Here is a 17,454-nt window from a genome sequence, read left to right as displayed (position 1 = left end):
CTGTTTCCGGACGAGCCCCCAGATGTCACACGCAACGTAATATTACCGTAATTGGTATAGTACAGGTGTGATGGTTCAAATACCAAAAATGGCAAACAGTAACAGGAAGACATCCCTGGCGGCGGTGATAACATACGAACACGGAGCCAACAGATGAGGTTTAAACTGGTACTGGTATTATTATACTCTGCAATCATCAAGTACAATAACGCCGTAAAACTCCACTACTCCAATAACTAGATACTTAAACTCCAATACAATTCAACGAGATCTCCGATCTGAACTCAGTGCTGAACAACTCCCCTATATATACCTGTCTATAAATAGACCATTACATCAGCATACATAATGATTCTGGAACTTACTACAAATTTCTAGAATGTTCCATTACCTTCTATTGCCTTCTAGCGTGTTCTATTACCTATTCAACCAGTTTCTAAAAATCTAGAATATTCCACCCAGACACAGTACGGTTCTAGAACATTCTCAGTGACACGGAAGTGGTAAACAAGTTGTACGCGACAGAGTATTTGTATTCCTTTTATATGCGCATGTTTGCTGCATACTTGTGCGTAATATTTTTAACTCACTAAACTAAAATATGCCATTATGTACATTGTACGATAAACAATGTATAAGGGCATTTTATGACGCTTGCAACTGTGTCATTCATAGCTTTCCCACACTTTACTATGAAATTAAAATGCTTATATTTCTGGTCTTCATTACACCAGAAATGATAATAAAATTGCACAACTATCCCGCAAACTATATAATACACCATTTGACTGGTGCTGAGTATGTCTTTTTCATCGTTCACAGCAATCACAATGCGTACGTCATGTCGATACACAAATAAATACATACTCAATCGGTGTACATACAATAATTTCATACACGTCAGCAGGCGGCATACCTACAAGGCAAGACCTCCATACTAGTGAACATACAGTGTGTCCCACTGCACAGACATTCACAATGTTCTTTCACATGCACAACATACTTTCACATACGAATACCCTCAAACTCAAAAACGCAAACATACATTGAATCGACAGACATACATATAGGTTGATGTATGATGTATGCCTCTACTTTTGCAAGCATTCGCCAAGGCCCTCATTGTCGGCAGCAAAACACCCTATTCATCCACATTCCAATAACTGATCAAGTCCCTAGAAACAAACTAACACCAATTCTTTCAAATTTACCGAGAACAAACAATTTAATAAGATTGACCGACATGCAGTTTAAATAGTAGTATAAATATCTAAATAGCCAACCTTAATAAGAATACAACAAGTCTGGTCATATTGACTGACATGCAGGGAATGAATTTCTACATTAGCGGACATACCCAGAGCTCATGTTCCTTTGACAGACACCAAGTTTTCTAGACTGACAGACACAATATGTCTCGTTGAATCAGCAGACATACAGTTGAACATGCAAAGAATAGGTTATTTTCCGCACAATTGCGAGATCTCGCGAGATGCATGAAAGACGCGCGTCGAACGTCTGCTGCAAAAATCGAACGATTTGATTTTGAACTCAAATTTCATTATTTCGTAGCTCACACCGACCGGCCGATCTTCGACAGAGGAATATTGCTTCCGAATACCCTTACTTAATCGAAATTGCCTATCATCAAATGTGGACAGCACATTATTAAGCATGGAAATGTCCCCAAAATACTTTCGCGTTTGTCGAATCCCACGCGATGTTTGACGCGACTACGACGCTATGACCTTTGTTTGTCCTGTTTTTACGTTCGATTTCACGCATAACGCGTGATTCTCGCAATGTACGGAAAATGGTATATTCCTTCACATTGAGTAATATACACCTTAACCATGTACGTCAAGTGATGCTACACATTCAACTCTCATTAGTGGTTGATTTTTACGAGATTCATCGAACATAAACATCACTACACCTCACCGACACATTCAGCTAAACATTCTGGAACCTCCTCATATTTACAATTACCAGAATGACAATCACTAGATCCGATCGAAATGACAAAGTATCACCGAGATCTCCCGAAATTGTTCCTATCAAAACGGTAAGCCTCAAGCCTCTCTGAAAAAGCATATTTACTTTCTCAAACAAAATGACTCGTCACTCCATCCGATCAAAATTACACACTTACACCTTGACACAATGGCTCATATTTACAAGCTCAATCATAAAGATTCATCAATGCATTCTTTCAAAATAAATCACCTTTACCTAGACAAATTGAACTAGCATTTATTTACGAGTTTCATTAAAAAGATATATCACTACATTGACTTGAAATCACACACGTTGGCTAACCAAAACATAACACACGTACACTGAACTATTGGCATAATGGGCAACTCAATTAAAATAGAAATTAGAAAGACACCCATATAACTCTCAGGTAGAACTACAAATGCAAGAACAACAATGAATACTTATACAAGTGTAGTGCAATCAGTAAAATGTTCAGGGTGGGATGATGAAAAAACGCACGCACATTCTAATTAACAAAGAATGTGTCAAGCCAAAACCTAAGACTATGAGAGCGCTGTGTTTGAAATTCTCAACTATGAATAATCATCCGAGATAAATCTGAAGAATCCTGTTTGATATTTCAACTAAATCGAGAAAATCAGGTAAGACAATATAGAATTGTGTATAAATGATTATTCATAGATGAGAATTTCAAATTCTGGCAGCAAAGAAACGAAATGAAGTCCCGGCGTTTGAGGGTGCACAGGCACGGATACGCAGATTGACACAACCTGAAAGCTGGTATCACAGAGAATAGAAATTGTAAATTTCGTCATAAATGCGTAAAATCTGGAGAAATATATGAACTACACTACTAAACTAACTAAACTACACAACTAAACAAACTAAACTACACTACTAAACTAAGTAAACTACAGTACTAAACTAACTAAACTACACAACTAAACAAACTAAACTACACTACTAAACTAAGTAAACTACACAACTAAACAAACTAAACTACACTACTAAACTAAGTAAACTACACAACTAAACAAACTAAACTACACTATTAAACTAAGTAAACTACACTACTAAACTAAGTAAACTACACAACGAAACAAACTAAACTACACTACTAAACTAAGTAAACTACACAACTAAATAAACTAAACTACACTACTATACTAAGTAAACTACACTACTAAACTAAGTAAACTACACAACTAAACAAACTAAAATACACTACTAAACTAAGTAAACTACACAACTAAACAAACTAAACTACACTATTAAACTAAGTAAACTACACTACTAAACTAAGTAAACTACACAACGAAACAAACTAAACTACACTACTAAACTAAGTAAACTACACAACTAAATAAAGTAAACTACACTACTATACTAAGTAAACTACACTACTAAACTAAGTAAACTACACAACTAAACAAACTAAAATACACTACTAAACTAAGTAAACTACACTACTAAACTAACTAAACTACACTACTAAACTAAGTAATCTACACTACTAAACTAACTAAACTACACAACTAAACAAACTAAACTACACTACACTACTAAACTAAGTAAACTACACTACTAAACTAACTACACTACACTACTAAACTAAGTAAACTACACTACTAAACTAACTAAACTACACAACTAAACAAACTAAACTACACTACTAAACTAAGTAAACTACACTACTAAACTAACTAAACTACACAACTAAACAAACTAAACTACTAGTACACTACTAAACTAAGTAAACTACACTACTAAACTAACTAAACTACACAACTAAACTAAGTAAACTACACTAAGTAATAAATATATTAACATGTCAAAATTCACTGATAGAAAAATTACCATGTTTACATCGTCACCTAGCTTAAAACGGGGGGCGAAATTTGACGCAATCACACTTTAGTAAATAAATGGTATCTTTCTACATTCTGTATGATTTTCAGAGCGTCCAGTGTCTTACATAACATGAAAACGTTAACCATATATTGATTTTCTTATACGCCGAAAAAATCGATCAAAAACCGTAGCTAATAAAAATAGCATTTAACAACATTTTTTATTAAAACACTAGTAACCATGAAGAAGTTACACATGTTCAGCAATTAAACCTCCGCGCTCCACGACGTGGTCCGGCCTGAGCGATTGTGGATGGCATGAGTTAGGTTGTGCACGAGACTGGGACTGTACATAAACATTTCAATAACTTCCTACGCTCAAAGACACACATTCGCGGTTGCAGGGCTTGTATACTTGCTCGATTCTTATTTTTTAACGGCAAACAAGTGAACTAGGTCATTGTCGATGAAAAGACGAACCAAGCTATGTGTACTGGCCTAGATTATCTCATTGGCGGATGTGACGGGTCTGGTTGGTCATAATAATATAATAATGTCGGATTCGTTCGAGGGCTCGAACAATATGTCGAGTATGTTTCACAAATTAAATATACGATGTCCCCGACAATTTAAAAAGTACAAATATGTCTCGGAATAAATAAATTTAAAGCTCCAACAAAAAATATATCCCACAGTGACACAATTGTTGACCAATGATATTGTTCGTGTTCATGAAGTTTTTGTAACGCATGATTTGCGCACATATTCGTGTATAATTGACGTCGGGCAACAGGGTATGCCAGCGCCACAATGCCGAAGATTTTATTTTGTTTTGTTAATTTGTTGTCTGGCCGAAAATACACACTATGGCAAACTTTTATTCTGCGATAACTACATTATGTTGATGTCAAAGTCTGAGTAATGCTATTGAGAGGGCCACCCACAGAACTTACAATAGACAGGGACTTCTTTCAATGCTAGAATGGGGTAGACAAGACAATAGTACTGGAATTGGAATTGGAATACAAATACACCAAAATGTCAAGTATGTACCTTTTTAGTTAATGCACCGTATCTGCAAATGTGTTTGGGGTTGCAACCTTAGATTCTGGTAGCAAATCGGCAACCCTTCTTGATCAAGGTAAACAATGTTTCAGTCAGTTGTTCATTAATTTTGTTCAAGGACAGATATTGCGTGCATGATTTACATCTAATGGTGTTTTTTTTCCACCACATCGATTACACGCATGCTCCCACTTGTAGATTTGCATTCATTGATATTTTATAAGAGACACTTTTCTTCTCGCCCTCGTGCGTCTTGTGAGGTGTGTATCCTTGCAAGAAAAAAACAAGATGGCATGTTTGCTTGAAAATGGTATGTTGGGTGAAATTGGATAGTTCGGCGATATTAAAGTAAGACTGGGTAGAGTTCTGTACGATGAATATAGAAAATCCTTCATGTAGCCCAGTGGCAGCAAATACGGTGTGATATAATTGATCTTACATTTTGACTGGATTGTTAGCTGGGATTACAGCCATTCACTAGATATTTTGAAATAGTTCATATTTATGGGGTCTATAAAAACACACATTGCACTAAAATTCCTTTGAGTAGAAGTTTTTGAAACGGCTCGTATGTGCATATATATATTCTATCAAAATAACACACTTTGGACGTGCTGCATTAGAAGGAACTCACCAGATATGTGAAATGATATGCACATTCTCAGAGACTTTCACTGATCTGTTTTGAAATCAAACCTTTTGAAACGTTCGATCGTCTAGTATACAGTATCGGACTTCGAATCCACTGAATTGAATCACATTTACCGAATCTCACGAACTTGACAAAAACATTTTCAAATGACACACACGCATTAATACTCATTGATAAACAAATACACATTTGTGTGAGGTAATTTGAAGTGTCTTATATATGTTCACGAAGCTTGTTCAATGTATGTTTGGTCGAAATAAGAGACAGAACATACACTGACAATATTACTGGTTAGTTGTGGGGTATTTATACATATAAAAGGTTACAAATCGCTTTGTTCTATTAGATCAAGGAACCCTATAAAACTTCCATGAAATGTATATTTTGAATGACAATATCAGTGTTCTCCACGGGTTGAAAATTTAGCCCGCCAAATGCGAGCGCCGAAGAGGCGTAGCCGCGAAGGAGGGTCTGGAAAGCCTCCCCCGGAAAAAGTTTTGAAATTTAAATGGCTTTAGATGCAATCTGAGGCGTTTCTCCGGCGTAAATTCCGGCAACCTCAAGGCAATTTTTCATCGTAAAATGCACCGGCTATGAAAAAAATCGATAAGATTTGTTTATCTTATTAAAACTACAAAAACAAATTAATTGCCCGACTGTGCCAGTCTATTTCTTACCTAACGCGTTGACTTACGTTAACGCCCTGTTAAGATTGCGTTAGGACCATGCGAGCGCCTCGTTAACGCAGGTTAGCTTTGCGTTAACGCAAGCAGCCCATTAACTTCAATAGCTTTATTTGCATGCAAATGAAGAGAACAATAGTGTTCTATGTTACATGATCACGTGTGCAACAAAGCTGGTCGTAAAGACTTAGTCTGTAGACTCCAGTTTTTGAATTTTGGGCGAACGTTTTACATTTTTAATAAAAAAATAAAACTACATTATTTTTTACGTCCAATGTCATTTTGATAATATAAAAACATGAGTGGTCACGTTGCGACATAGTTATTTAGATTAATACAGTACGACATACAAAGTATCATTTTTTGCTTAGGTCGTTGGTAAAAACGTGTGCACACGCGATTCAGTAAAAATGTACAAATTCGGTAATCATTCGTTTCTTGGATAAATCAATTCAGTTTGACAATAACACCTTCGATTTGTGTTAAGTAAAACCAAACAGACGTGTTGTGCCGTGTCAGACGGGAAGTAACGCTGACATATCTTATTATGCAATTTTATGTATTTATCAACAATTCCAAAAGTAAAAGTCGCAACTTTCGAAGTATTACGAGTATTATGACTCGTCCACACATTTCATTTATATTTATTTCACTTCAATAAAGTTTAAAATAGCCGAGCCTTCCTGATTCGAACCTCTTGTTGATTTGATGACGGTAGGTATCATTAATTTTTATTCATTGTCTGTATTGCAATCCAGACAAAATGTTCAAGATCGGTAAACAAGAAATGGACGAACTAAAATGTCTCGTGTGTTTCACGTGCGACATGATTATTAAAAAAGTTAAGCGATCATGTACGTTCTATAAATCTAACCTTGCACACATCTAATCTAATCTAATCTAATCTTGCATTGACGTTTTTTATCATCAACAAACGACATTGCCATTCAGTTAACTCTTCGCGTTCATGGTATTTGTGAGTTAAAACATATTTGCGTTATTAGAAAACTGCACACTAAGTAAACGATGTTGAAATATTCAAAGCCAAAACAGAGTTGCATACAAGTTGTGTTATTACAGTACCGCCGGATATACATACCGTCGGTAATAACAAATTTACTAGATGGACGCGCGGACCGTGAAAGAAGAAGGTTGCTAAGATAACGCGCCAGTTCAGTGCATGACTAGGGGTCAAACTTCGGCCAACAAGCACTTGATGTCAGCATCGCCGAGTAGCAAGTTTCGCAATGTATTTGAAGTACTTGAAATTGTCGCAGCGCATGTTGTACCGAGTCCATGATACACCCTGTTCCAACGCCGGCTTGCTTTTCCTTCTTAGTGCATGTTCTTGTTCACGTAAAATGCGACCTATCACTAATGTATTAAATAAAACACTTTGAATTTATACTTATACGGGATTATATTTGGTCATTTTAGCATGGCGCTGAAGAATTTTACCCTGGCGGCGCGATATTTAGCCTGGCGACGTATAATTTTATCCTGGCGACGCGATATTTAGTCTGGCGGCGTATGATTTTATCCTGGCGACGCGATATTTAGCCTGGCGACGTATAATTTTATCCTGGCGACGCGATATTTAGCCTGGCGGCGTATGATTTTACCATGGCGGCCCACCCTACCAAATCAATGCGTGGATAACACTGTAATATGAAATGCTTTATATAGTCACAAAGTTTTAATTTAAAATCGAAATACACAACAGGGAAGATGCAACAAATACTGTGGAATACTTTATTTTCGCTGGTATTGATTTTCACTGAAAAGGCTTTTTGGGCGTTTTGCTTGGAATTTATTTTCACTGATTTTTGATGAGTTTAATGTAAAATATAGGAAAAAAAGTATATTCGTTGGATTTTATTTTCACGGAATCATGCCTTCAGCGAGAATAGCGAAAATAAATTCAAAGCGAAAATAAAGTATTCTACAGTATACGTGTGTATAAAACCCACTGAGAGAAGGCACCAATCTTGCACAGTATAAAAAGTAATATACTTACATGTACATTCCATACTTGCGGTTTATTTGCTGCAATCCATCCTCTGCCCAAGTTCGGAGTGCTGTCGCGGAAGATGTCTTCAATAGTACGGTCATACATTTCACACATATAAAATATATTACTGAATAACACGGATATACACGTGTCACCCATATGGACGCACGCGTCCAAACAGAGTGGTAAAGACGGGAGTAAATATATTGTGTTGGCTGCGCACTGGCCATGAACGTCGCGTTGGTAAATGTAGAGCGTTGATAGACAGCGACCGGTATGATAGTTGAGAACAACACATGTGTTAACAACATGGTGACAAAGTTATTACCATTGGAACTGCAGAACGTTTCTGTTTTATGATGAGGCATCAATTACGTTAATCGATTGGCAATTAGCGATTTCAAGTGTGAGTGATATGTGTATGGTCAATTGGGAGTTCAAATTCGACCATTGAGGAAGTTGGCGGTATTTTGAGGAATTAATTAAATTTAAATAATAGTGAATGGCACATAATAACTTTAATGAGATGAACAATTCACCAAGCTCTCACTGCAAACCACTCAAACCTTAAAATTCCAATTTGGAGCAAAACAAATCAATAAATTATCTTTAATTACTAGTAAGTGGTTTAGCCCTTGAATATATCTACTGGGCTATAACAACTTACAGCTTTAAATTGTGAATAAGTCTTTAAAATGAGATACAAAAATGCCGTGTTGATATTATTATTATTCATGACAAAGATGTAATTGAGTCAAATCCATGCAGCCAGCAAAATTTACACTTCTTCATTGATAATCGCCAAAGAGACTGATCTCAATATTTAAAAAATATGCCGACTAGTGGTCTTCAAATTTCCACTACAAATTCGACCTACTTAAATCCTTTTTTGTGTTTCTTATTTATTCTGCACATAACAACAGATAATTTATTTGAAACAGCTAAGAAATTACTATTAAAAATTCAAACATGTTACAGTTCACAATCATGTTTTGTTACCTTAATTGTTCCAGTGGGGATACTATTTCAATTGTACAGTCTCATTATCTACTTTTTAATAAATGTTCATATTACACATGGATGGATTAGTAGTTAATTATTTTTTTTTACGCACAAATATTAGCTTTAACGACAAAGTCAATTACTTGTATGTGGTCCTATATTTCACTGTAGGTGTCGAGTAAACACTTTATCGTCACTTTCCGTCTAACATCTTCAAAAATATTGTTGTCTTTGATATGTGATGTGATGTAAATTTTATTACTCTCATGTGCGTTTTGTACGATATATTTCTTTTAGGGGAATTTAGTGAAAAGCACCGTTTTGTTTGATCATAGTCGCCCATGGTTTGATTGAACTCAACAATAAACGGCATTCAAAAGCCGATCCGGGCAATTTTGCCTGTAATTATTAGTGTACTCTCTTATTGTACCTTTTCTTGGACAGCTTTCGCCCACTGCCGTCACTGGGAAAAGTCCACACGCTGGTGTGTGGTCGATCGACATTCTCATTAATACTGCTTGGAAATAAATGCGATGCGCTTGTTATGAAAAAAAATGTTGAAGCTTTCTACGAGACTGGTATCGACGGCGTTTACTCACTCAGCGTTTTTATCAGTAACAGAATTCTGAATAAATAAGCGAAGGAGATTCTCTGCCGCTTTGCTGGCAATAACTGTTTTTTCCCGGCTCGTAGTGAGGATTTGTTTTGCAGTTCGATTCTCTAATACACCGCTTGTGATTACTTACATGTAATCCCAAACAATTATTGTCTGAGGTAGAAAGTGTTCCTGAAGAAAACATTGGAAGACAGAATAGAAAACAACTAATTGTTCGGAGACCAGGTTTAGAATTGCAGTAGAACAAAATACAGCCACAAAACTCATTTACTCTACGCAAGGTGGTTTGTTTATTTAACAATTCAGCAAAGACCACGTCACTCTAGAGGGAACCGTGCATATACCCGACTTGAATTTAGATTCAGAAATTCATTGATTAGCTCACTCTACACAGATCAGAGCAGTAACTATACACATAAGCGAGAGATTAGCAGCACAGACGTAGACTTTCTGCATAAAAGTAAGGAATGATTGATGTTAGCTGGATACTGGATTATTGAAACTTCTTTAAATCATGTAAATTATTCCGGTTATACCATGAGGTATAACCACAGATCAAATGCGCAATGAAAACAGTGTAACTTTGATATAAAATATTTACCTGACTTTGTGTTTGGAGGGCGTTTTCAAGATGGCGGATGGTGCGTGCTATATTTTACTGCTCCAAAACTTTTCCTCAAATATGTGATTCGTGATACGTTCGATGAAATCAAGGCCAGCAATGAAAGACATCTGAAACACGTCAAACAGCTGATGAACAAGGTAGCTTCTCTGGAGTTGGAGAATGTTATTAATATTAAAAAGATTGCTGCGCTCGAAATTAAAATGAAATGGAACAATACAGTAAGATGAACGGGTAGCAGATGCCAGTACTGAAAAAACTCCAAGCAACCACGGACTGGATAGAAATGGTGATCTGACGAATGAATCCCTCGAGTCTCAAGTTATTGACATTTTTTCCCAAAGAATCAAATGTTAATGTTAAAGAAGATGACATTGTCACAATACATTTTCTAGGTAGAAAAAATCCATCACGGAAAAATAATATAGTGGTGCCCTTTCTCGTCGTATAAAATCTACCATAATGAAAAACAAAAAAACATCTCAAAATAGGATCGATGTACTTAAATGAACATCTAACGAAAACGTCAGCTCTAATATTCAAATTAAGCACTGCAAAAAAATATCCTCTTGACAAGAAGCATCGACATTCAGAACAAATTGCAAGGTGCTTGTAGTAACAGTGAGAGAAGACGGAGAGACATTCATTATATCCTCACATAATGATTTCCAAAGGTATGAACTTACTTGAATTTAGCCTAAAAGTGTATTCAGTGCCTGGTGTTAGTATCCTGTCAGGATATGTGATTAATTTTCTATGACAGTTCCATGAGTATGCCTGTAACAAAAACTATGTTTATACACGGTGTAACACCTGAAGAAATTATAAGGGAGACTTTTAACATTTAAAAGCAAAAATTCTAGGGGATATGCTGATTAAATATGCATATTGTTAAATCTGCAATATATTTAATCGCAACAACTTTTGCACACATGTGTAATAGATCATTTACTACAGGAATATTTCAAAACTGTATGAAAATTGCTGAAGTGGTGCCCATTTTTAAAGCTGGTGATAAAAAAATCCTTTGCAAATTATAGACTAATATAACTACTGTCTCAGTTTTCCAAAATTTTGTAAAAACTTTTTAATAATAGGCTTTATATTTTATTGAACATAATGACGTAAAGGCCAGTTTAGATTCAGGAGAAATATGCATATTGTTAAATCTGCAATATATTTAATCGCAACAACTTTTGCACACATGTGTAATAGATCATTTACTACAGGAATATTTCAAAACTGTATGAAAATTGCTGAAGTGGTGCCCATTTTTAAAGCTGGTGATAAAAAAATCCTTTGCAAATTATAGACTAATATAACTACTGTCTCAGTTTTCCAAAATTTTGTAAAAACTTTTTAATAATAGGCTTTATATTTTATTGAACATAATGACGTAAAGGCCAGTTTAGATTCAGGAGAAATATGTCAACTACTTTAGCTTTATTGAATTTAACAGAAGAATTCACAAATGCAATGGATGCTCCTAAATATACGATTGGGGTCTTTATAGACCTGAAAAAGGCGTTTGATACAATAGATAATAAATTACCGGTAAGGAATATACGCAGATGATACCAATATCTTCTGTTCAGGTGAGACAATTATGTGCAACTGTATCTCAAGAGCTTGAACATGTGCAGCCATGGTTGGAAGTAAATAAGTTGTCTTTATAAATTTGTTAAAAACAAATTACATCACATTTTCTTGCAGAGAGGTAAGAGATGATGTGTTTTTAAAAATCAATAATACACAAAATTCAGCGTGTTTATTCTACCAAATTTCGTGAGGTGGAAACTGATTGTATACTAGGATGGAAGGATGTTAGAATAATACAGACTAAAATAGCCAAAAATATTGTATACTGTATAAAATGATAGCTCTGTTTTATTTACTTCATATCAATAATTAATAATCCCATAAATCACATATTGCTGTGCAGTGTCGGGGTAACACGTACAAATCAACATTGAAAAGCTTACATTGTTACAAAAAAGCTATACGAGTGGCGGCAAAAGCAGATTATAGTAGTCATACAAAACCTGTTTTTTATAAGTTTAAAACCTTAAATATATATGATATTATTGAATTAGGGACAATATTAGTTTTTTTATAAAGCAAATAAAAATCAATTACATTTTATTTTTCAACAGTATTTTGTTAAAAAATGTAATATCCATGAGTACAATACAAGACAATGTCAGAGTTTTGATACTATTTACAGAAGAACTATGGTAAAGGCTATGTGTTTATCTTGTGCTGGAGTAAACATTTGGAACAGTATTCATAATAATCTGAAAAATGGTAAATCTTTCCATACATCCAAGCAAATGTACAAAAAAGCATTTTTCGTTTATGATGTTGTTAAATTAAGAATGTTATTTGTAATCAATATTTTGAATCGCCCATTAAGGCAATTGCCAATTTAGTGAGTGTAAACAGGGAACATCATCAATAAGCAGATCTTCGTGATGTCCCCTTTTTCTTGTAATCGTATTTATATTTTTTGTTTTATATTATTTGCATAATGTATTAACTGCAGTTGGATACAAGGAAATACAATTATTTCATTGTCATTGTCGTATGCACATTTATTTATAAGACTCATGAATTGAAAAATCTGACCATATTACATCTACACTTTCTACACTGATTTGCATAGTCTACTTCTTCGTGTAAGAATAAATTTTAAAGCACTGTTGACTGTTTATAACATTTTCAATATTTCTGCTCCAATTTATTCATGAGACTTGGTTGAACGTCATGAATTGGGTCATAATGGCCTCAGGTCATCTAACACTGATGTTTTGAAAAGAAAAGATTCAAAATACACCACAAAAACATAGCTTATGTATATCTTCATGTTATCGAAAACTTTTTATTTCATATTGTTATAATACTGTTAATTTTCTCTTAATGTGTGAACATGCAGTGAATAACGCTTGATAACATTTTATTATTATCATAATTGTTCAATATGATAATGCTACATACAAACGTATGATTTTAACATGACTTACCAAAACACAAGGCAAACACGCATTACTATTGGGCATAGTGGGCAGCTTTAATCAAAAACATATGGGCTGATAAAGAAGACACCCATGTGAAAAATGGTAGAACTACAAATGCGAGAAAGGAAGGAGGTGCCCTATGTACCTATACAACTAAAGTGTTTTGTAATCAGTAAAAGATCCAGGATGGAATAGTGGGTATCAAATATACAGCCACGAAAACGCATGCACCGACAACATGCACACATTAATAAACAAGAAATATGTCAACCCGTCTACAATGTCTCTGAGGGCGCTATACCATGTAAGACAACCTAGAACAATTAAATACAATATTATACATACTCTAATTCGTGCTAATCACAGCTTGTTCATGGCATCAGTAAACTTTGCTAGTCAGATCGGGATTAACGTTCCCCCGATCGCGACTTCCATGCTGTACAATATCAAATAAATTGTTTGTTTTCTCAACACAGTCAATCCAACCAAATTGTAAATCTCTTTCAAAACATGATTAGTAACAAAAATAATGGCATATAAATGACATCAAATAATGGCCACGGGTCATTAACTGTACTGCATTTGTTGACTAAACGAAATTGTTGTATTTCCAAATATGAAGGAGACGTCTCAACCGTGTCATGATGATATATATCTATTTTCTTTTATTTCTATACAATGTGTGTTTGAGCAATATTGTCGTATACATCAAACCATACTTTAATTTGCTTACTTGCTATTTTCAATACAATTAGCAAGTATGATTTATAATATTTCTGTATGCATTATTTAATCTGAATAGAATAAATTATGGAACTTTCCCGCCATGTAGTTTATACCAACATTCATCCACGTATGCTTTAAATAACGGGAAAGGCATGACAGGAATTCCAATGCAATATTACTCATTGCAGTTTGTCAAGTTGTCCACCGTTGATTTGACGTATAAGTTGACTAAAAAATCAATTAGAACAATTATTAAAATTACATGACATGTATTAAAACTCCTTCAAGTATTGGTATTTTATGTTTAGTTTTCAAATGTTTGTCCATAAAAATGACAATGTTCGTTCTTATTCATTATGCACAATGTTGGTCGCAAAATGCTAGAATCATAATATTGATGTTTGATACCCAGTGTTAATAGTATCAACTATGATGCTCTGCTGTCAAGACGAATTGTTGCAATATACATCATAGTAGCAAACCTCAATAATAGGCGCTTATGTACAATGATGATGACGTTGCATGACCCCTATGAAATATGACCACCATTCCTATCAAATAGTTAATCATATGAACTCATGTAGTATCACTGAAGAAAATTACATGCACACTAAACAAAATACTTTGTCAAATGTTGTATAGAGCTGTCCATTTGATTTCAATGTATTTGAAACATACAATAGAACATGTACAGGAATACGGAATCTAATCCAATCCACCAAAACGTTCTTTGCTCCATAATTTACAATGCCACGCCGCTCTCAATTACAATTCCGCCAATTACAAATGACAAATAATATGAATATACAAACGAGCAAGGTTTTGTCAAGAGAATGGTATACTACATTTACATGAACTCGTCTAGTTGTGCTTTTAATTTCATGGTAATTTTTCTGATTTCATCACCCATCAATGATTTACTGCCCTCGTTTATATTTATACTTGTGGTTACTATGTCTTTAACATCTGCCATCAAACCTATAAGAGAAATTGCTTTAGAAATACCATTGTACGTCCAATATGTCCATGCGTTTTATTCAAAGATATGTTCTCGCCAGCTTGGCCACCACTTTTACACATCGATATATCGATTTCTTCTGTTCCATACGCCATGTTCATCAACTGAATCATTGTAAATGTCCCACCTACATGCTCAGAATGAACACTAAATATGATGTCATCCACCTTTTTATTATTCTGTTCAATCATCTTCATCATTCGTCTATCTTCTGTAAACTATGCGTCTGCTTCTGTTCCTACATTTCCGGTGACAATTCCATTCACAATCTCTGCACCGAAGTTTGTAAGAGTTCCAGCGACTGAGATTACTAACCCCATTAAGGCAGTGCCTCATGTTAAAGCAACAGCTACTACTCTCCCTGCAATTGAAGCCGCCAAACCACACCGTTTAGCTCTATTAATATCATTTTGTACCTTGTCCAACTCCGCAGCCAGCAAATTGAATTTGTCTATTGTCTCATTTCTCGTAGGTATCCAGTTTTGAATGATTGTAATAAGTTCTTTCGCGATTGGCGCTGCTTTTTGAGTAACTTCATTGACGATCACACTGTCAATGACGTTCATTCCGGTAGCTGCCATGATCTTTATTTCAGTTCACCAGTTGTGTTGAACGTCTTGGTTCCTGTAAATAAGTAGAAACAAACATAACTTCCATGGGCCGAACAATTTGTTCTCGTATGTGTAGGCATGGATACCACTTTGGTGATAACCCTGTATTTAAATCGTATTTGATGGCTGGCTGTCCTATAGGTTAATCCTACAAAATGGAAATTAATAAACACATATAGCAAATTACTTTATAGTTATAAATTTGATATCATGTTTACAGTACATTAAATAGAACAAAATTAACGCATTCGGACACGATCGAGGCGACATACAAACAGTTTACTAATGACTTCACAACGTCAAAACAAAACCTTGATTCATAGGATGTAATATTTATTTTGTTCATGAACATGTTGGTGATTTTACATTATAACCCATTGTTAAATATTATAAAAATATTTAATATGTAGTCAACTAAATCAGTCTGCTAAAATGTGCATGTGTATGTCATTAGGCATTATATACGTCAGGTTTATTTTGTCATATCGAAGCATGTAATGTATTGTTTAGCCATAGGTCATAATTACTTCATGCAATTGTATAGTTTAACATGTAACTCTACATTATCTTGAATGTGCATACACAATTAACAATTACCGGAACGTTTCTTTTGATTAACATTGTATATTTAGAATGATATATTAAACTAGGGACCTTATTCTGTTTGTTAATCGATAACTACTTATAATAAATAGTTATATATTTAATTATATATACATCAATATCTGAGAAACACCTTCTTATCTCCGTATCCGAGGGACAAACCGGCTTACCAAATAAAGTTCCAACTATAGTGCCATGATATTAGTATAGTTCATTGCAATCCAAAGATAAACATTCACTTTATAACTAGAATTAAATTTATATAGTGCCGTTAGGGTTACTGATGTTTGTGGCTGTTAATTATGATAAACAGACAAGTTGGAAATCAATGCTCCATGTAAAAAGGGGAATGTTTAAGTACTAATATATTCGCATTTTTTTATATATATTCAACTACCATACTCCAGGTGTCCAATGCATGAAGTCGTGGCACGAATGTGTCACGTATCTATCAGCATTGTTATGTAAAACACAGTTTAAACTTTACAACCTAATATTTATAATAGCAATTCAAGTTTATGATCGCATGTCGTGTTAATGTTGAAGTGGCTTATACGTTAGTATTTACGATACATGTATGCGAATAACAACGTTACGTTTTCAAATATCACTTAGAAGTTGCGACACTTCCATTGTGTTCTATGTTTCCAACGACGCAGTATTGTCTTCAAATCTTGCCTTCAACCAACAAATAGAATCAATAAATTCGGTTTCAACAAATTTTCGAAACACAAAACCTGAAATACGATATAAATAATTTGACACACACAGAGGTAGAGTTTGATACAAACAAATAATTAATAGATGAAATATGCTTTATTGCAATGATAATCGCTCTGTAACATTGTTGGCCCAGCTCACAGTGATAATATAAGAAAGCTGATAAAAAGCCCGCGAATTCCAATTGTATATTCATTACCAATGATGCAAGCCATCCACTCCCATCATTCTGAACCAATGTCTGGTCGGGGGCAAAGCTA

Source organism: Saccoglossus kowalevskii, chromosome 5, assembly GCF_978046115.1.
Source record: "Saccoglossus kowalevskii chromosome 5, keSacKowa6.1, whole genome shotgun sequence".
In the NCBI taxonomy this organism is placed as follows: domain Eukaryota; kingdom Metazoa; phylum Hemichordata; class Enteropneusta; family Harrimaniidae; genus Saccoglossus; species Saccoglossus kowalevskii.
This window is presented reverse-complemented; position numbering follows the sequence as displayed.